We start from the raw sequence: 23,044 nt of genomic DNA, 5'->3' as shown, positions 1-23,044 counted from the left end.
ACATAGGATTAAAAATAATATGTTTGTTGTTAAACAAGAAAGTGTATTTATTCTCCTTCCCACAATGCACATCTCAATCATAAATCCAAGGCCGCCCAAGGAAAATATGTGTCACTTTCATGGGAATTACATCACACCAAACAGACTCATTATAAGCTCCACAAGAGAAAGAAACGAGACAACGTTGAGTTACCAGAATAGAAGTACTATCTATCCACGCCACTTTGAATGGTTGTGGATGTGGTTGGACTGAAAGGTTGAGGCGCTCAACCGTGGCTGCAGACACAACATTCATGCAACTTCCGCCATCAATAAAAACCTTTCGAGCTTGATTCCCACAACGAACTAGCATTTGAAAAATAGATGTGTGTCGCCAATCTTCATCTTCAACTTTAGGGGCTGCAAGGATGTGCCTTGCTACGGAGATTGATGGAACATCTTCATCCTTTTCTAGATCATCAGGGTTATAGATCCTGTAGTCAAACATGTTCCCATTGTCCTCTCCCCCTTGTTCTTCTGGCTCTTCTTCATGCATTATCCCAATGTGTAAATTTTTCTTTGGACATTGGTATATGCCATGTGACCTGTTTCTCCACATTTGAAGCACTTGTTATCCCTTCCACTACCTTTGCTGGCCACAATACTCTTCCCTTTAGGATCAGCCATGTTAGAAAAGGACAGTTTTGATCCAGCATTTCCACCATTCGGCTGCGCTGCTACTAATCGTGTGCTGCGATTTCCATCACCGGACTTCTTGGGTGTTGCCTCCCAGGTCTGATATCATCAGACCTTAGACCAGCCTTGAATCTTGTAAGTGTTTGCCGCGGGTCATCCACAACTTGACTTCTAGTCTTTAACTCATCAAATCTTTTGCATATATTCCGTGACTGACATGCTGCCCTGCTTTAGATTGATAAGTTGATCACACAGTTTGTCATGGTAATTGGCCGGCATGTATTTCTCTCGAAGCTTTGCCTTCATTTCTTGCCATGTGCTGATTAGTGGTTGTCCCAACCTCCTAATATCCCCTTCAACACCAGTCCACCATATTTTTGCTAGGCCCACAAAATTCATTCTAGCAAATCTCACCCTACAATCATCACTCATATCATACCAATCAAAATATTCTTCAATCGAAGCAAGCCAATTCGAAAATACAATAGGATCAATCTTACCTTCAAAATCTGGCACCTCCATTTTAATTTTCTTTGTGATATCCCCAGCGTTATCATGTGGCAACTGGCACATGATAATTCATTCCCAGCAGATTTCTCGGAAACTCAAACATTGGGTGTGGTGGTGGATCAGCCCTCACATTTTGCCTTTGCTGCACATTTAAAGGATGTTGTTGCTCTCGACCACTGCCATCATTTGTACTGGATGCAGTTACTTTTCAACAGGAGCAAAATTGTTAATAGGCCAACACATTCGAGCTTCTAACTCATTGAATCAGACATTCAACCCATTGAGCTGCTCCACAAGCTTAGATATCAGCTCATCTTGCTGATTACGACCCGATCTTTCATTTCCTGATTCTGTTGACATGATGTCAACTCAAGCTCTAATACCAAAAACTGATGTAGGACAAAGAACAGGCTCAAATAGAAGAAAACAAATAAGAGTTATGGGCTCGAAATTCAGAAACAAAGCTAAGATTTAAGGGTTGTTAGTAGAGAAGAAGGATTGAAAATAACAAAGAAAAGCCTATTGGAATCACTCCAATAGGGCCTAGGTATCACACCTAGAGAAGGCCTCACACCCTCAGAATTTGTGAATCATTCACAAAGAAATCTCAAAGGATAATCTTACTTATCAAAAAAAAAAATCTCAAAGGATAATTTTATTCAATCATTCGCCCAGTATTCAAAGTTACACAGTATCCTTTTATAATAAAAGATGACATGTCTATAATACAAATTTGTTGGTAAGGAACCGTGATATGCATCGATCCTATCTCAGTGTTGCGACTTTACCACGTCTCAACCTTCATGGAGAAATCAAAAGCTGCTCTATAGGCAACAATCTGGTTTTTAGGGTTGATCATCAAAGCATCAAGGAGCGAGAATCTGCCTTGCGATCATGCCTGGTAGGTTGCTTTGATAGAGACGTGGGGAGTACTGACGGGATTGAGGCTTGGGCGTCGAAAACTTGGAAGGTATCAAGCGGGGTGAAAGTTTCTCCTTTGCCCGACGATTTGCTATTATTTAGGTTTCCATCGGAAGCTGAGTCCTTAAGGGTATTGGATGAAGGGTAAAAGAGATGGGGCAAAGCTTCGTTATCCATCGACATTTGGTACTTTGCGGCTGGATGTTCTGCTATAAAAAAGAGAATAATACGAAGGGTGATCGTGTTTGGTTTGCCTCTCCATCTCTAGTGTAACAAGCCATTTGAAGCAATTGGGAATTTATGTGGTGGATTTCGAGGTGCCGAGGCAAACGTCTCGGCGAATGGACAGAGAATCCTCCTCTATGTTTCCGTCAGAAAAGTGATACCTGAGTATGTTTTTGTTGAGGACCAACGTGTGGCCTTCAGGGTTAATCTGTTAGAGGAGATCACACCTCGCATCCTTCCAAAATCCTACTATGGTCTTGGAGAAAGCCCTCACATCCTGGCTGTTGCAACAGCAGGTAGTCGCCGGAAACCACAGAACCACCAAGGCGTTGAAGGAAAGAGGCAACTGCCTTCTCACGCACCAGAAGCTCATAGACGAGACAGAGCCAAGACTCGTGTCAATCAAGCCCTCAGTCATCGCCTTTTGTTCCCTTGTAATATCCGCGCTAACGGATACCAACCACGTGGCCAGAATCGTGGCATTGGTGATGATTTTTATGTTGCGGATTCAGCTGGGCCAAAACATGGATCTACAAAGATCTATGGGCCAAACATGACAAGTGGGCCGCTAGTTAATCATGGCCCAAAGGAGTTTAAGAGGGCTGTTCATCAGGGGCCTGTCTCCTTTCAAAGTAAGCCCAGCCCACATTCTTTAAGCAACTTGACGAGAAAGGTTTTACGGGGGCCCAATAATAAAATCTCAATTTCTCTTATTAACTCCAAGCCCAGCCCACTTACTTCCACTGAAATAAGCCATTCACAGAGCCGTCGTTCCAACGAAACCTCTGCAACTTTCTGGAATTCACCGGAGAAGAAGAGATGGAGGGATTTATCTGTTGCCGCGTCTGGTGGTGGTCCTGTTGAGAAGGGATCGCGTCACTCTCAGTGTTGTGCAAGTATCTCATCATCATCCCTCTCTGAAAAGAAAAGCAGAAGTGGACTTCTTCTCTTGTTCCAGGTATGCCTTCAGTTTCACATTCTCAGAGCTTTAATATTCCATCCTCTTCTTCTACCCCTTCTAGTGAGGTATTGAGGAGTGTCGGCGTTGTGAATGAAGTGGAAAAGAGGTGTGGGCTATTGGTAACGGATAGTGGAAATGGCCTTATGCATGGGATGAATCCAGAAGGAAAAGAAGATAGTGTTTCTGATGCTTCTAGGCAGATGGAAATCACTGATTGTGCAACCAAGAAGTTTTATGAAGGAGTTTCAGTCTGTGTGGGCAGAGATTTGCATTTTCAGTTATCCAATGATGAGGCTGTAGCTCTGTTCAATGAGCTTCGATTAAATGCAGCTTTGAAAGGCCTTAACTGCATGCCTTCTGCAGCGGTTGAGGGGAATGATTTTGCTACAGATTCAGATTCTTTTTATGAGAATGGCAGAGAGTTTGTAGAGGAGGCGGTTGATGATTCCGGACTTCTCCAACAGGTTAGTTCCAAAGAGCTTGCACCCTGGATGAAGAATGGTTCTGAAATTCTAGAGGAGGAACCACTGGCCATGGTGCGACCTGATGAAGAGGTTGCTGATTCGAGGAAAGATTGGGTTGTTGACAACATTGGAGTCACTAGTGAGCTGTTGGGAGTCTCTTCAGAAGGTAATGTAGATCACACGTTATCTATCCTTCAAGCAATTGTGGAAGGGAAAGAGGTCGCAGTGACCGATGAAGTTATGAACACGAGGCCTTTATCGTCTTGGAAAGGGGCAAAGGAGATAAAGAATCTTATTTCTTAAGTCAACTATGAAGGGAAAAGAGGAGTGGTGAAGAAAAGGGGTAGGACCAGGAGTACGAGTCGTAAGAAGGGTGGAGGGGAGATAATTTTATTAGGTTTTTAATGAAGCTACGAATCATTACATGGAATGTTCGAGGTCTCAATGATCCGAGCAAGAGAAGAGTGGTGAAGGTAGCTTTTAGGAAGTGGGGTGCCCAGGTTGTTTGCTTACAAGAAACCAAGCTGGCATCCATTTCTGACGGAGTGGTTAGGAGTTTGTGGGGAGGAAGGTTTGTGGAATGGGAGGCTTTGAATGCCATAGGTACTTCGGGTGGGATCTTAATCATGTGAGACAGTAGATGGTTATCTAGAACGGACGTGTGGATGGGGAGATTTTCTGTGTCTTGTCTGTTTAATACGGAAGAGGACAATTTCAGTATGGACCGGTTATTGATGATGAGTGACCCATCTTTTGGGAAGAGCTTAGTCATGTCCAAGGACTGTGGTCTCTCCCTTGGTGTTTGGGAGGAGATTTCAACTCTGTCAGGTCCCCGTCAGAGAGGTCTACAGGGAGAAGAAGATTACTGGAAATGGATCAATTTTCTAATTTTATTGATGAGCATCTTCTAGTTGATTTACCAATGGAAGGTGCAGTCTATACTTGGTCGAATGGACGGGATCCAATCACTCTTTCAAGGCTGGATAGATTTCTAATTTCTGGGAAGTGGGAAGAGAAATTCCCGGATGTCATTCAGGCGGTGTTAGCAAGGGTCATCTTTGATCATGTTCCTTTGGTCTTGGATTGTGGGGGCTTGTGTACTAGAAGAACCTCGTTTAGATTTGAGAATATGTGGCTACGTGCTGAGGATTTCCAAGAGCAAGTCAGATCTTGGTGGGAGGGAATCATTGTTTTAGGATCGTCCAGTTTCATAATTACAAAGAAGTTAAGAGCTGTCAAATTTGCTCTTAAGCAGTGGAACAAGGATGTTTTCGGGAATCTGGAATGGAGGAAGAACAGAATCCTTGCTGATTTTTCCGAGATTGATAGTCTTAAGGAGGCAGGTGGAGATGTGGAGTCTCTACGCTCTAGGAGAGTCTCCTGTCAGGCGGTTCTTGCTGAGATTGCTTGTACGGAAAAGATCTCGTGGAGACAAAAATCTTGAGCTCTTTGACTAAAAGAAGGGGATAGGAACACAAAATTCTTCCACAGATTAGCTAGCACTCATAGGAGGAGTAATCATATTGGAAGAATTCGGGTGGAAGGTGTGGAGCTGTGGAGAGAGGAGGAGGTGCGTAATGGGATTGCTTCTTTTTATCAAAAACTTTACACCGAGCCTTTAGTTTGGAGACCTAAACTTGATGGTCTCCATTTTGAGGCTATATCTGAGCTGGATAGAGATAGGATTGAGAATCTTTTTATTGAAGAAGTAGTTCTAAAGGCCTTATCAAGTTGTAATGAGGACAAAGCTCCAGGGCCTGATGGTTTTACTGTGTGCTTTTTGTTGGAAAGTTGGGCGATAGTAAAATATGAGGTAATGGGTACTTTTCAGGAATTTCATTCTTCTGACGTCTTTGAGAAGTCGCTTAATGCTTCATTTATTGCCCTTATCCCCAAGAAGGGAGGCGCTTCTGACATAAAGGATTTCCGTCCAATTAGTTTAGTAGGTTGTATTTACAAACTTATTGCTAAGGTGCTTGCCCTAAGGATGAGGGAAGTAATGGATGGGATTATTTCGGACTCCCAGAACGCCTTTGTTGGAGGACGACAAATTCTTGATTCTGTTCTTATTGATGGCAAATGTGTGGATTCCAGATTGCGAAGCGGTATTCCTGGAGTTTTATGCAAACTTGATATTGAGAAAGCATACGATCATGTGAATTGGAATTTCCTACTCTATTTGTTACAAAGAATGGGGTTTGGAAGCAAATGGAGGAAGTGGATCAAAACTTGTCTTTCATCTTTCAAGTTTTCTATTCTTATGAATGGCTCACCCGCTGGTTTCTTTGGTTGCACTCGGGGCATAAGACAAGTTGATCCTTTGTCATCTTTCCTCTTTCTTGTTGTTATGGAGGGATTAAGCAGACTTATGCGCACGGCAGAGGACCTTGGCTTTATTAAGGGTTTTAAAGTGGGTAAAGATTTAGCCCATCAAATGGAGATTTCTCATTTACCTTTTGCAAACGATACCCTGGTTTTCTGTGATGCTAATGTGTCTCAACTTCGTTATTTGAGGTGCATCCTAACTTGTTTTCGAGCGGTCTCCTGGCTAAAGGTCAATGTGGCTAAGAGTGTGCTTGTCCCAGTAGGGAACTGGGAATGTTCAAGATATCTCCTACTTAGCTGCAGTTCTTGGATGCAGGGTGGGTTCTTTTCCTATTCCTTATTTGGGGTTGCCCTTAGGGGTCACTTCAAGGATAGTGGGGAGTTGGGATTCAATGATTGACAGGTATACGAAGAGATTGGCAAGATGGAAAAAGAAATATTTGTCCAAGCAGGGTAAAGTTACTCTTATTAAGAGTACGTTATCGAGCCTTCCCACTTATTTTCTTTCTATGTTCCAAATCCCTTGTTACGTAGCGGATAGGATTGAAAAAATTCAAAGGGATTTCCTATGGGGAGGAAGGGGCGATGAGTTCAAGTATCACCTTGTCAGATGGGAGCACGTTTGCAAGCCTGTGAATTGGGTGGACTTGGCATAAGACGAATTGTTCCTTTCAATCAAGCCCTCCTGGGTAAATGGTTATGGAGATATGGAAGGAAAAGACACCATCCTTGGCGCAGGTTAGTTTCCTGTCGGTTTGGGGAAGAAATTGGAGGCTAGTCTACACGTCCGATCACTCTTGCGGGAGGAGTAGGGATGTGGAAGTCTATTCGGAAGGGTTGGGACGCCTTTTCTGCTCATATCAGATTCAAAGTTCGTGATGGACGTCGCGTTCGGTTTTGGGAAGATCTTTGGTGTGGTGATCAGCCACTATCTCGTTCATTTCCTAGATGATTTAGTATTGCAGTTGATAAACACGCCTTTGTAGCTGATTGTTATCGTCTTGATAGCAGTGGGATTACGTGGGATGTGCACTTTCGGCGCTTTTTTCAGGATTGGGAAATAGATGAGGTATGTGTTTTTCTGGATCTTCTGTATCGGCAGGAGGGTGTTGGCAGAGAAAATGATGATTTGATTTGGATTCCTTCTTCCCACGGTCGTTTCGAAGTAAGATCCCTGTTTTTATGTCTGTCTCATTTTGTTAATTATGTCTTCCCGTGGAAAACTATTTGGCGATCCATGGCTCCAATTAGGGTGGCTTTCTTTGTTTGGACCGCTGTTTGGGGAAAGATTTTGACAATTGATAATTTAAGGAAAAGGGGCAATTGTATTATTAATCGGTGTTGTCTATGCAAGAAAGATGGGGAGTCTGTTGATCACCTCCTTATGCATTGCCCTGTGGTGAATGACTGTTGGAATCTTATTTTTGGATTGTTTTGCATGTGCTGGGTAATGCCACGATCTACTAAGGAATTGATTCATGTATGGAGAGGATGTCGCTTGAGAAAGGATGTACGAGATTTCTGGAGAGTTAACCCACATTGTGTTTGGTGGTGCATTTGGAAAGAGAAAAATAGTAGAATGTTTGAAGATAAAGAGTCGTCTACGGCAATGGTGCAACATCACATTCTTTGTTCTCTCTTCAATTATGTGAAGAGGAGTTCTTGCTCTTCTTCTGATGATTTAATTATTTTTCTGGATTATTTAGGGCCTTAGCCCCGGTTCCATTTTGTATAAGGGACGCATTCCCCTTTTGAATGCCTTTTTTATGTTATTACTACTTATCAAAAAAAAAAAAGGATGACCCTTGGATTACCCTACAATAAAGGTAATCACAAGTTGACTCTAGCTTAATAAAGTAACAAATAACTTAATTGATGCAATTTAATCTAATTAAAGTAACAAATAACCTTTTTTATGTTATTATTACTTATCAAAAAAAAAAAAAAAAGATGACCCTTGGATTACCCTACAATAAAGGTAATCAAAAGTTGACTCTAGCTTAATAAAGTAACAAATAACTTAATTGATGCAATTTAATCTAATTAAAGTAACAAATAACTTAATTGATGCAATTTAATCTAATTATGCAATTTACCAAAGCAATGCAGATTTACCATAATTAATGCAATTACCAAAATAATGCAATTTAACCAAACCCCCTAATTAGGTAAGACTCCAAGTGGACCACCCATCGTCTAGCATGTGCTAAATTAAGGTTTAAGCCTTAGAACCCTCCTTGCCACGCCTTTTATATACTTTAAAAGCCTAATGCCACTGTCCTTTACCAAATATATATAATATTTTTGAAATATAAAAATATAAGAATTTGTGTTAGATTCCGGATGCAGGTTAAGTTCAGGTAGGTGACACTAGGGGTGACCAATGACCACAGACCGGATCGGTTTAAGGATTGAACCGATCCGATCCGATGGTCAAAGGATTGGTGAGAATAGAATCCAATCCAATTCATGAGAAGACTTAATCTGAACCAATCTGATCCGATCCGTAAAAAATCGGATTGGATCAAATTGGGGAGAAATGGTTGAACTCACAGATCTAGTGGTCTATCGGTAAGAAATGGTGGTCGACTAACGGAAGATGGTTGAACTCACAGATGGATGAGGTGAGAAGGTGGTCAACTCGCCGAAGATGGTGGAGAATGAGATGCAGAGAAGAAGATGGTTTGAACTCACAGATCTGTCAGTAAATTCGCACACAAACTAAACAGAATTAATGCTCTTGGACCACTGTACATACCTTAACTTATATATATTTACCAGACTGAAGAGGAAAATATAAGATGGCGGTCGACTCGACGAAGGGTTTGGCTGATGGGATGAGGCCTTGTGAGTTGTGGCACTGTATCTCTTGTGTGTATTGTGAAGTGAAGAGTAAAGACTTATTAAAGTGAATAGGTTTATCCCTTTAGGGTTAAAATTTAAAAGAATTACAGAAGTCAGAAATAGTGTGTACATATATATAATATATTATTACAAATATAACTAACGGATTGGATACGGATCAGGTCGGTTTTTTTAGGCCTAATCCGTTAACCGAACCAATTCCAACGGATTTCAACTTTATAAATTTATAGCCAAACCGTTGATTAAAAAACCGATCTGATACGCACATATTAGATCGGATTCACAGATTGGCGGATCAAATGAGGTGACACCTCAACCAAACCCAACCCTAATTAAATTTAGGTGAGATTCTCAACCCAAACCCATCTCTACATGTAAAAATAGCTTTCCAAACCCATGAAAAATCTGGTTGGGCTCGGGTTGGCCCACCCAAGTTGCACCCCTACCATTTCAAGTCAACCTACAACTCAGGCAACTTGAGTCAACCCAAACTCAACCATGGTATAAATAACGTTCAACCCAACCCAACCTTCAACCCAAAAGCCCAACCAACATTGAAATTTTAGAACTCACCCGTCCTTCAACCCAAAAGCCCAACCAGCATTGAAATTTTGAACTCGGGTTGAGCTAAAGTTAGAAAATCAGGTTGAGGTTCGGATTGGTTACTCATACGCACAATAGAACTAAAAACTGAATGCTAGTCTATAAAACATTCTAAAAAAATTCTCAAGAAATTAGTTCTTCAATGGATTAACGTTAAATCAATCACAATTATAAACATATAAATTTAAATTATAAATGTATAATAAGTGAGATTAATATTTGAGTTCGAGTTGGGTTCCTGTAGTTACCACTTTCAACCCAAGCCCCAACTTAACTTAAGTTTTCCACTAATGTTTAAGAAACTTGTGAGTGATTATAATATCTATTATTTTTCCCCCTTTTGGTATAGAACAAAAAATTCACAGAAAATAAAATAAGAATATATGCAAAAAGCAGATGTCCTCATAATAAAAAATTTCATATTACGTGTAACGTATCCTAAAAGACATTCTCCAGAAATGATACCCCTTTCTGAGCTAAGAAGTTTGACTCCGAATTTCTGTCCGAGGAATCCAAGAGAGAAATATCTCAATCTTTTCTAACAGGGCCTAATTTATCCTTTCATCACATAAGCGATGTGCCAAAACTCAGTTAGCCAATCAACCATGATATTAAAAATCTCAAAACAATTAACATACCAACATAGACAGTAACATAATGTGACAATATAATTGGGAAACAATTATTGATATTTTGCAAAATATTGTGACAATATAATTGGGAAACAAATTTTTTTTTTTTTATTTCTTTTTCCAAGGTCCTTGATAACATTTTAGTAGGTAAGATTTAGGTCTCTCTCTCTCTCTCTCTCATGTTTAGGCCCTTAGTTCATCAGAGTCATCTACTTCGGTGAACGCCCGTTGTTCCCCTTCTTTTTCTTCTTTTGATCTTCTTTGTTTCTCTCTTTGGTTATGCATTCATACTTGGAGGTTGCTCGACTGCCTCGTCTGTTTCAGGGTGGATTTGCAAGATCTGCCTCAACTTATAGAGGAACTTCGATTTTTTTGGATGATGACTTGGTTGGTAGGAGAAGAGAGGATTTGTGGTCTTGTTTGGTATGGAAATTTGACAAGGAAGTGGGAGATATGGCACAAATCGCTGCTTGGGCGTCACGTGCTTGGAAGGTTTCTCCAGATGTGACTGTCTCGCCTTTGCCGGACTCTTTGTTCCTTTTTCGACTCCCCTCTCCGGCAGAGGCAACGCAAGTGCTTAAGGAGGGTCGCCGTGATTGGGGTTAGGCCACCCTTCGTGTGGATGCTTAGAGCTTTAGGGTGGGATGCTATGAGGTTTTGAAAGAGAAAGGGTTGAAGAAGGTAACGTTGTACGGCCTCCCTCTTCACCTTTGGAGCCATGCTCTACTTGTGACGGTTGGGGATTTGTGTGGAGGTTTTATCTGGGTAGATGCAGACGAATCCCTTCATGCTGAAAGGGTACGCCTCACTATGTCTGATGGCCGCGCTTGCCCGCCGTTCATTTTCATCCATGATGACCATTTTTGCTATAAGGTGGCTGTTGGGGAGGAGTCACATCCTCAGCTTGTTCCGATGACGGACAATTTGGAAGGAGGTGATGGCTCACACTTGCTGAAGGAGGTGGAGTGGACGAGATGGGAATCCATGGGTAAGATGGGGATGGCTGGGTTTCAGAGATGGAAGGAGTGGAGGGATGAGATGTGGGAGCGCAACACAGCGTGTTTTAGGCGGATTTTTACTCAACGAAGGAGGGAAAGTTCTTCCTCTTCGACGGATTGTGGCCGGAACACAGCTCGCCAGGATTTGTTGAGGGGGGGAAGAGTAAGCTTTGGCCGGCAGTCGTTTTTGCAGAGATGGGAACGGATTTTTCATCGTGGTGGGGAACACGTGCATCTAGCATGTGGGTGGGGGAGAAAAGGGGACTTTACACGTGGTTGGCGCAGAGGAAAGGCACGTTCAAGCTAGGATACAGCTGTATCCAATTTGAGTTCAAATTCTTGGGCTTGGAAGGATAAGAAGGTTCCAGGTGTAGGTGGGCCTGCTAATGGGCCAAAGAATGGGGCCATGGTTGCTAGTTATAATAATTCTTTTTCTTGTGGGCCGGTCTCTGGGCCTTTGTCTTACGCAAAATATAACGGATAAGAAGGATCCAGGTGTTGGTGGGCTTGTTAATAGGCCAGTGATTGGGGCCAAGGATAGAGGAGAGGCGGGCCAGTTGATGGAGGCTGGGTGCTGAGGTGGTTTTTTCGGATGGTTTGGGCTGTGGGCTTAGGCCTAGGACGAGATCCAAACCTATTTGCTATGAGCCTTCTTGTTCTGGACCTGTTGTGGAAAATCGGTTTAGGCTGCTGGTTTCTTCTGTTGATGGCCCTTATTCTTAGCAGCTGGGCTTGCCTAGTCACAGACTTGGATGGCGAGCAAAGATGCCATCGCAGGGGCACCGCCTGCGAGCTAAGAAGCAGTTGCTCCTTCCTACTTTTCGTAGAAGATGGACACGCAAGGAGAAGCAGAAATGGGTTCCATGTGCGTCATCCGATTCGGTTCCAGGTAAGGTTTTCTCTCTGCAAAGGTTTTCTCCTCCTGTCCTTTCTTCTGCTCCTTCTTCTGAGGTGTTGAGGAAGTGTGCGGGGGTGGTGAAGGGGTTGATGTTCTCTATCTCCAGAAATCTCTCTCCGGATCTTGAGAATGATTTGGAGCTTAGGTTGGAGGAGGTGCACGGGGGATGCCAGGTTGATGGATTGGGATCCTCACAGTCTACTGATCAGAAGGGTGAGAGGGTCACAGTTTGTGTGGGGCGGGATGTGCGGGTATGCCTTGATGATTCTTCTGCTATTGTTTTGTTGAATGAATTACAGGCTCATTTGGCCTTGAAAGACTTTCAAAGTGAGCCGAGAGGTTCTTTGTCTGATGAGGAGTTTGGGACTCCGTTGGCTTGTTGCTCACCATCCTCTGTCCTCGAGAATGGGGAGGGTATGTGGGGTTCCTCTTTTACTGGGATTTGGGGTTGGTTCAGTGGAATGGTGATGAGCCAGATGTTGATTTTGTTGTTCTTTAGGCTGTCGTGAGACCGGAAGGGGAGTTTATGGATGTGGTTAGTTATGTTGTTGATGTGGCTGATGTGGAGGAGGATTGGGTGGGGGAAAAGGGAGTCGAGGTGATCTCTTTTGGGTGTTTCCTTCGAAGGCAGGATGGAGGAGGCGACAAGTATGTTTCTTGATGTTATTAATTCTCAGCAGGCTGAAAGGTTGGGAAGTAGGGGTGGTAGAGGATGTTTGCAGGTAGGGGTGAGGGAGAAAAGGAGGGGGGGAGCTTTTGTCATGTATGAAAGGGGGAGTAAGGGGTCCAGGGAGAGGGACGGTGGGAGGAGGAGAGAGACTGCAAACTCAATTGTTTCCCTATGAAGCTATGAATTCTTTCATGGAATGTCCGAGGTCTCAACAACTTGGTTAAAAGAAAAGTTATGAAGTCGGTTATTCGTAAAGGTGGTGGTCATGTTGTGTGTCTGCAGGAAACTAAGATTGCAACGATGACAGACTTGATTGTTCGAAGCTTATTTAGGTGGTTTTTTCTTTGGGGGGGGGGGGGGGGGGGGGGGGAATTTGTGGAGTGGATTGCGTTGGATGCAATTGGTTCTTCGGGTGGCATTCTTATTATGTGGGATAACCGATGGGTTTCTCTAGTTGATTCTCAGGTTGGGTCTTTCTCTGCTTCTTGTGTTCTCTCCCTGGTGGAGGATAGATTTCGTTGGGTTTTTTCTGGTGTCTATGGTCCTATAGAGGATAGTGTGCACCATTTGCTTTGGGATGAGCTAGGAGAGGTTCAAAGGAGATGGTCTTTGCCTTGGTGTATTGGAGGGGATTTCAATGTTGTTCGTTCTCCTTTCGAGAGGTCGACGGGGGGTAGGTGGACGACAGACATGGAATCTTTCTCGGTGTTCATTGACGTCTCTAGGTTGTTTGACTTGCCTTTGGTGGGTGGTCCATTCACTTGGTCTAGTGGACGCTCTCCTCCTACTCTCTCTCGTTTTGACAGATTCCTTGTGTCAAGTGATTGGGAGGAGAAGTTTTTTGATGTTGTCCAAGCCACTTTGGCTCGCCCTTTATCCGACCATGTTCCGTTGATGTTGGATTGTGGTGGGTTACGTAGTAGAAGATCCCCTTTCAGATTTGAGAATATGTGGCTTCAGGATGAGGGATTTCTAGAGAATCCAATCCTGGTAGGTAGGGTATGAAGTGGTTGGCACCCCAAGTCATTCTCTTGCAAGTAAGCTGCGCCTTTTGAAGAATGATTTAAAAGTTTGGAACAAAGAGGTTTTTGGGAATCTGGTATGGAGGAAGAATCGGGCCCTTTCTGAGATTGCTGATATTAATCGGATGGAGGGCCAAGGCAACTTGGTGGATTCCTTGAGAGGTAGGAGGGTGGAGTGTCAGGCGGAATTTGCTGAGATTGTTGTCATGGAAGAGATTTCGTGGAAGCAAAAGTCTAGAGCTTTGTGGCTCAAGGAAGGCGACAATAACACGAAATTTTTTCATAGACTTGCCAATGCTCATAGAAAGGGCAATCACATTGGGAGGATCCGGGTGGATGGGGAGGTGTTGAGTAAGGAGGAGGATATTTGCAAGGGTATTGCTGATTTTTATTCTATGTTGTTCACATAATCTGCTGGATGGAGGCCCTTGCTTGCAGGGCTTCATTTTGACGTTATCTCAAGTGAGGAGTGCTCTATTCTGGAAGAGCCTTTTTTCTGAAGAGGAAGTTTTGATTGCTTTAAGGAGTTTTAACGGGGATAAAGTCCCAGGTCCAGATGGTTTTTCCATGAGATTCCTTTTGGAGTGCTGGGAGGTGGTTCGAGAGGAGGTGATGGGCACTTTTCATGCTTTTCATACTGTAGGCTCTTTTGAGAAGAGCTTGAATGCCACTTTCATTGCTCTCATTCCAAAAAAGGAAGGGGCGCTGGATATTAGGGATTTTCGCCCTATTAGTTTGGTGGGGTGCATTTACAAGCTGATTGCTAAAGTCCTGGCTTCTCGATTGAGGAAAGTTTCGGATGGCATTATTTCGGACTCTCACAATGCTTTTGTAGGAGGTCGTCAAATTCTGAATTTAGTTCTTATTGCTAGTGAATGTGTGAATTCCAGATTGAGCAGTGGGGTTCCGAGTGTGTTGTGCAAGTTAGACAATAAAAAGGCGTAACCATGTGAGTTGGAGCTTCATCCTCTACTTGATGGAAAGGATGGGGTTTGGAGTGCGCTGGAGGAGACAGATTCTTTTTGTGTTTCTAGTGCTCGCTTCTCCGTCCTTATGAATGGAGCTCTGACGGGGTTTTTCTCTAGTTCGAGGGGATTGAGACAAGGGGATCCGCTTTCCCCTTTGTTGTTCCTTGTTGTGATAGAGGCTCTACGTAGATTGATGAAGAGGGCGGTCGAGTTGGGTTTTTTGAGAGGTTTTAGGGTGGGCAGGGATGCTACTAGTCAATTGGAGATCTTGCTGATGATACTTTAGTACTTTGTGATTCGAATGTGTCACAGCTAATGTATTTGAGATGCGTTTTGGTTTGGTTCCAAGTTGTCTCTGGCCTTAAAGTGAACGTTGGAAATAGCGTTTTGGTGCCGGTTAGGGAGGTTCCAGAGATTGAGATGTTTGCTCAGATTCTTGGATGTCGCACCAGCTCTTTTCCCATTTCTTACTTAGGTTTGCCCCTGGGAGCTTCTTCGAGGGGTGTAAGAAACTGGGATCCGGTTGTGGATAGATTTAAGAAGAGGCTGGCGGGTTGGAAAAAGCAATACCTTTCCAAGGAGGGGAAAGTCACTCTGATTAAAAGCACCCTTTCATGCCTTCCCACTTATTTCATCTCTCTCTTTCAGATTCCTGCTTCTGTGGCTGAGAGGATTGAGAGGTTGCAGCGCAATTTTCTTTCTTTTTTTTTTTTTTGGGGGGGGGGGGGGGGGGGGGGGGGGGTTAGGGATTAGGAGGTTGATGCCCTTCAATAAGGCTCTCCTTGGGAAATGGTTATGGAGGTTTGGGGTGGAGAGGCATTGGTTGTGGAGGAGGATTGTCGCGAACAGCTTTGGGGAGAGTAGTGGAGGGTGGAGCTCTTTGGAGGTGCGTGGTCCTAGGGGGGTGGGGGTCTGGAAGTTCATTCGGAAGGGGTTGGATGATTTTTCCAAACATGTTCGCTTTTGGATCAGGGATGGTAGGAGGATCAAATTTTGGGAGGACCCTTGGTGTGGGGAGCTTCCTCTTGCTCTCGCTTTCCCACAGTTATACAGGATTGCTTCTGATAGACAGGCCATGGTGGTTAACTGTTATCATCTTGATAACGGGAGACTGTCTTAGGATGTTCAATTTATGAGGCACTTTCAAGAGGAGGTCACTCGTCTTTTGGAGTTGTTATATCGTTAGGTGATTACGGTTAGGGATTCTGATTGTTGGCTTTGGGATCCTAACTCTCAGGGTCGTTTTGAGGTCTGGTCCTTCTTTAGGTGTCTTACGGCTGATTCTGGAGGCCCTTTCCCTTGGAAGTCTGTTTGGCGATCTAAGGCTCCCCTCAAGGTGGCTTTCTTTGCTTGTACTTCTGTCTTGGGTAGGATTTTGACCCATGATAATTTGAGGAGGAGGAATCAAGTGGTGGTTAATCGCTGTTACTTGTGCCTGTGTGATGAGGAGACGGTGGATCACCTTCTTTTACATTACAGTAGAGTTAGGGACTGTTGGGATTTGATGCTTGGGTTATTTGGGATTCCATGGGTCATGCCTAGATCCTCTAGAGGGCTGATTGAGGTTTGGAGAGGTTTTTCACTGGGGGCTCTCATTCGGGATACTTGGAGGGCTACGCCTCTTTGTATTTGGTGGTGCATTTAGCTCGAGAGAAATCGGAAATATTTCGATGAAAAGGGGAAGCCTATTTCTATGCTTAAGTTCTCTATTATTTCCACTCTTTTTTGTTGGTTTTCAGGGAGAGATTATAGATCTGTAGAGGAGATTGTTGTTTTTTGGCCCTCTTTGAAAGCTTGAGGCGTTTCTTGGCCTTGTGTGTTTCTTAGGGATACGCTCCCCTTTTGAGCGCCTTTTATAAAATTTTTACTTATCAAAAAAAAAATTTATAAGTAAAATTGTATTAGAAAGCGTTCAATAGCGGAACACGTCCCAAGAGCTATACAAATGTCGGCCTATGATGTTTGATTGGTATTTTTAAAATGTCATAATTAACATGCCAACATAGATATAACGTAATGTAACAATATAATTGGGAAACAATTATTGATATTTTGCAAAATCTACTGCCATTTCTATATTCAAGGTGTTCCAAACCTTTTATCAAGTCTAGCAGGGCCTAACTTTGCCAAAGCACGTTCCACTTCTTCACTCACCTGCCCAACATTTGCAGTATGAGACAATAAAAGACCAAAAGTAAAGGCACGGAATTCTATTAATAGAAAAAAAATTGCATGATGATCCCTTATTCACAACAGATATTTGAGGATTTACTTTTCTCAATATTTTTCACAAATAGAATTTCACTTTAATTATAATAATGAGAAAGTGGAAACAGAAATTATTAGTTGTCTGCTAAATATATTTAAGAAATAATGTACATAAAATTAAAGCAACTAAAGGATTTGTAAACCAAAATTTGCAACTTAGCTGGGTTGACTGTACTATTGATTGCTCAACTAAAGAATGTAACTCTACCAAGAAATCATAATTTCAAGTCATTCTACTTGCAAGTAAACTTTGACTTCAATAGAAAAGGAATTTGGTATCAGAAAAGACAACCTAATTATTTGCATGAAAACTAAATAAGATATCAGAATATTATGTTTTCTCATCTTTAAGCAGAATGTATTAAAGTATAATAATACAAAGTGAACCAAAAGCAGATGTGCGTATTAGCCAACACAGAAACACCCTGTCAGTACTGAAATACAGCACACGTTGATCCAGTTAATCTATGTTTGATATATGTTGCTTCAGATTGAATGGTGGAACTATGTTTCTTCTAAACTGACTGATGGATACTAACCACAACAGTTGGGTCATGGGTGCCTAATTCAGCTCTCAGAGATGCCTTTCACCCTTTATCACATAATGTCAAGGAAGCTGATACATGTGACGTTTCTATTCCACCACTACCCACGAAACAAAAGACACTATTCTTTTTTAAAATTTATCATGTATAGTTTTGATTACTTTTGAATATATCATGTTTATAACTGTCTTCTTTCCCTTTCTTGCAAACAAATGTCACTCCTTTAAGAAAAAAGAGAAGGCTCATTTCACACCTCAGCAAAATCATAGCTATTATTAACCATATTAAAATGTGTCATTGAGGACTCACTAGTCAACTCCACTACTTGTTAAGGATGGTAACAATGAAGTAAGAGAACAATCTGCCATATTCTGAGCCCATTAACTTTTCCATAACATGACGGCATATATTGAAATAGAGTTACAAAAATAATTGTAATAATAATAAAAATAAATAAATAAAGTTGAATGGATATCAGAATAGCTTTTCCGGAACCATTCACATTTGAAAATATAATAGAATAAATTTATAAAGGAAGAAAAGAAAATGGAGGAGGAGAGAAATAGTAAGGAAGATATTTTATTTGGGCTATAAACAGGACAAAAAATCATTTCATTTGCTTAATCAGAAGGTCGGAAGGTCATTAGTCTTCCAAAGGCTGAGGGTGGATTGGGTACTAGAACTCTTAAGAGTATTACTTTGGCTTCCAAGTTGGTCTGAGCTTGGGATTCCATTCAAGGCAAAGAAGCTTTGTGGATTGCCTCTTTATTTCTATCTCAGTTTAAAAATCATTGATGGATGATTGCAAGCTTGGTTTCATGGAAGCTTCTCTTTCAAGTCATCTTGGAATAGGTGCAGAGAATCAGGTGCTGAAATTGCTAGGTATGATTTGGTGTGGTCTTCCTGCAGGCCTAAAGTGTCATGTGCTGCTCTCTTAATTATTCATGAGGCTGCTCCTTCCTTCTGCAACCTGAGAAGAAGATGGATAGTCCTTACTTGTATCTGCCATAATTGTTATGGTGGAGAGGACACTAGAGACCATGTTTTCTGGACATGTGGTTTTGCAAAGGAAGTGTGGGGATGGTTCATTGATTTATGCCACTGGGACAGTCTATTGCATGCTGGGAATTTTGAAGAGGTTTTACAGTGGTTTATAGCTCATACAAAGGGATCACAAGTGAGAATGAAGTTTGTCAGATGCCTTTTCTCTGTCATTTTATGGTGTATTTGGGAGGAGAAAATTTGCAGATTACATGGGGGCAAGAGGAGAACTGCTGAGCAATTAGCTTTGGATGCTTGCTTGGAAGGTCACCAATCAGTGGGCCTTAAGCTTGAAGATTTGGAATCCATGTTCTGATTTTGTTATGTTCTTTTTGCATTCTTTTCTGTTGGCTATGTTTTCATAGAGCTTGTATGATCTTTTGAAGCTCCGGTCGATTTTGTATCAGATTGTATTTTTGTATTCAAGAAAAATCAATAGAAAGGAAGAAGCATGCCTTGAATCAAAATAACTATTCCCACCACTTTTATGTAGCTGATGAATGAAGAGGGAGTATACCATCAAAAATAAAAGAGTATTACATTCAGCCTAAGAACATTTATTTTTAAATATAAGAAGTATAATTTTTATTTTATTATTTTGATAAGTAAATATAAGAAGTATAATTTCAACACTGGTATCGAAAAAAACTTATTACTCCACAACAACTTTATGAAAAATCTAGGTAGAGTTACAATCATGATATTAGAACAATGATGAGGAACAAAGGAAGCACTCCAGTTTTCAATTAGAGTTAACTAGCGAAGATATATAATAATAAAGTATCACAACTATGGAAAGTATATCAGCTTCCAAACAAAATTAACTAGCTGTCACATAAAATGTGAAAGTATCATAGAACACAAAAGTCAAGACAGGCCATACTTCCCAATTTAATGATAAAGCAGATGAAATATACAAAGGCAGTCACTATAAATTCTCTACAATAAACACAGTTAATAAAGCACTAAAATGTATAATCTGTCTTACAACTCTGCAAAGAATAGGTTCCAAGGAAGAGCAAAGCTTCTGCAGACCATCCACCTTCAGAGCTTCAACAATTACACTGCATAAAATAACTGTTTTTTTAAAGAAAAATTGAAGATATTTTTCTCACAGTTGACTATAAGTGAATAGAAATACAAATTAATATAGAACAATAAAGAAACTAGCAGTTAAGTTACAAAGCACATGCTCGAACCAAAGAAGATTTCCCAAGTACATAGCTGCATTGTAAGACCTAACATATGTCCTAACAACCATAAATATTCTTCCCATCCAACAGTGAGCAACTTTTTTGGTGAATTTATTTTGAAATCATCAATAATGTTTAAGATAGAAACACCAGCATGCATCTCAAATCAGTAACACTGTATCAGCAGAACACCACCTGGCAGAAGTAAATTCAGCCATGAACAATTTGCCAAGGACATGCACAACCCATAGAACTTAAATTAACCGTCCACCCACCGCACCCCACCCAAAATAAAAAGGGGAAACAACCAGAAAATATTATATAAAAAACAACAACATTTATATCAATATAATCAAATCCGATGAAAACCCAAAATTTGCAGTTTCCAATTGTCAACAATAATTTCCAACTACATTTGCCCAAAAAATTAATAATAACAATCCCCAATTGGAGAATGAAATGAGTGGCTGCTGGCTTCATGGTTAAAAAAATTTAGAAACAAAAAGATAGTAGTATTTCTATGCAACACTAGAAAAATAAATTGCTGAAAATTTTCAAATATAAATGATTAACAAAAATGCTTTATGACAGTGTGAATCTATTTGGATGCAACAATAAAACCCAAATTAGGATAATTGAGCACACTGGAGGCCAATCCATACAACCTAAAGCTAGAAAAAGCAACACAGCATTTGAACATGAAACAGATGTAAAAAGATACGAACAGAGCATATTGCAGGTAGTACATACACCAATACAGTAGGACGATAGTAAATCAATCCAAGAGAATATGCCGAGGGCAGATGTAAGTAAGTAGGGCTAATGCAAAAACAAGAGCGTAACAGCAGCAATTTGCATATACCTAGGGAAAGAATGCCTTTAGGGAGCTTAGTTACACAATTGATCATTTTATTTGTTCTAGATATGCATTTACAACTGTACATGTCACCAAATAAATCATTTAACATAAGAATATTTGGACTATCATAAGTTAAAGTTAAATGATCATTTTTAAGAATTAGATGTATGGTTAACAATTAATATTCACTCAGTGACTTCAAAAATATGAGAGCAGGCTCAGATCCCTCTCAAATTTCTGCCAGAGTGTGAGAAGTGGACAAGGAGTTGCTCTTTATTGGCTTTCATAATTCAAGGATTAATAGTTGGAGCAGCTGCTAATTCAGGTTTTACAACAAAACTAGGGGAAATATTGACCAAAATCTATGTTACATGGACTCTCTTATCTACCTTAACGCAACCATGTAGACACGACACAGCATGCATATGGCTGTCAACATGACATGGGTATGGGTACAGGATGTGTGTCCAACAAACATACTCAGATTCTTTAGATGTGATGATTGAAGAAGAAAAGCTTAATTGTGATAGCAAAGAAAGGAATTCTACTTCTGAGATGGATAGAATCCTGTCCTCTTAACCTCTTTTAGTTAAAATTAAAATTGAGTATGTCTTTAAAGATGAGTACATAGCATTACATGTCACACTATTAACATAACATATTATTTATCCATCGCTTAAGACGTGTCCACGTATCTTTATACAACTTTTGGACATGTTTTAAATTGAGCCCATGTATCCTGAGATTCCGTGTATCCTAAGATTTGAGATAATGGTCTGACACATAGGCTCATACCCACACCTGATACATGAACCGTCCATGTAACTGCCATAGACCAAAACTTCTTCACATGTTGAGGAAAAATTTATAAAAATGATAGATACCGGCATGAACATTCTTTGAAACAGTCTTATGAATAAGGGATTTAAGAATTTTACAATTACTAAAGGCCCGTTTGGCAACCACAGTTGCTTTGTGCTTTTGCTTTGACCCGAAACAGAAGCAATGTTTTTGCTTTTAGAGTGTGTTCAACGCTATTTAGAAGCTTGTTTGGTTACGCAAATTTGTTACAAGATTTTTAGAAGCAAAAACATGAAAGCATGTTTGGTAAAAAGTGTTACAAGTTTCAAAATTTGAATGGTTAGTTAAAAATGTTATTTTAGAAAGATTTTATTTTTTTTTACTTATTTTTTTTTACTGTGCGGAAGCAAGCAAAAGCTTCATTTTGATGCTTCCGATTTTGGCCTCAATTTTGAAAGCGCTTCGGTACTATTCAAAAGCACATCAAATATTACCAAACATGTTTCATACTTTTGCTTCGCTAAAATACACTAGCAAAAGCAAAAAACACAAAGCAAAAGCACTAGCCAAACAGGCCCTAAGCATGTCATTTACTTGATTCCATTTAACCAAACGAATCCTTGAGAACAAAATGCAAAAGTCACGAGGTTTTCTTCGTATTCTGATGGCTGCATATTAAGGGTGTTAAGCAGGGTAATTTTTTCGGTTCATATCCTCTTCCTTTCCTCCTATTTTGAATACTTAAACTGGAAATCTAAGTGTGTTAAATCACATTTTGACATGTAGGGTGCGGTGCTTCTCTATGGTCAAGTTCAAGTGTACCAACTTGGTTTTATAATATTGGAGGCTTCTCATTGTTGTATCTCATCTTCCACCAAATATAAAATAAATGACAAAAAGGACATAACAAACAAGCACCCAATCAACAGAAGAAACACTAATATACCTAGCCAAAGCTGGTCGCTTACGCTCCGGCTGATCATCTTCATTCTCCAAACTCCGTTTCCCTCTGCTCATGGAATTAATTTTCTCCATATACCTTGTCTGCATTTACTTCCACTTCCAAAAACCTATAATTCGCAGATCTGTAAAACTAAAACCCACAAAATTCACTCAAAAACCCTAACAATAACACTACCATTACCGTTTATGGGTCTACGGATTTCACTTAAATTAATTGAATACTACCAAACCCTAACTAAATAAACAGGAAAGTGACAAGAATTGCGAGCTAGTGGGAGAAACCTGAGAAAACTATGCGAAACCTCGGATGATCAAGAACATAGGGTTCGTTTTTTTTTTTGTAGTGACAACTCTAGTATTGACCAACTCTCTCTTTCACATTAAGAGTCAGCGAGGAGACGAGTGAAAAGAAAATGGGAGAAAAGTGAAAAGAAAATGATTTTGTATAATATAAATAATATACATAGCATAAAAAAAATATATAAGATTGGGTCATGAATAAAAAAATATATCTATATATATGTGTGTGTCCAAATACAAATTTGGTAATTGAATAATTTTTTAAAATTTTTTATTTTTATTTTTTATTTTAAAGCTGCAATATATATTAGGACTCTATTATTATATTAGTTCACTT

At 40.6% G+C, this 23,044-nt stretch overlaps 1 pseudogene; it reads right to left on the bottom strand.

The window, feature by feature from the left end:
* Positions 1-22,841, bottom strand: part of LOC132278494 (calmodulin-binding protein 60 B-like) — a 30,764-nt pseudogene extending 7,923 nt beyond the window's left edge.
* Between the last annotated feature and the right edge of the window lie 203 nt (positions 22,842-23,044).

This window comes from Cornus florida, unplaced genomic scaffold (assembly GCF_030987335.1).
Source record: "Cornus florida cultivar Cherokee Brave unplaced genomic scaffold, ASM3098733v1 CherokeeBrave_3.0.0_Hap2_Chr10, whole genome shotgun sequence".
Classification (NCBI taxonomy): domain Eukaryota; kingdom Viridiplantae; phylum Streptophyta; class Magnoliopsida; order Cornales; family Cornaceae; genus Cornus; species Cornus florida.
The sequence above is the reverse complement of the archived record's forward strand: the minus strand, read 5'-3'. Positions and strand labels throughout refer to the sequence as shown.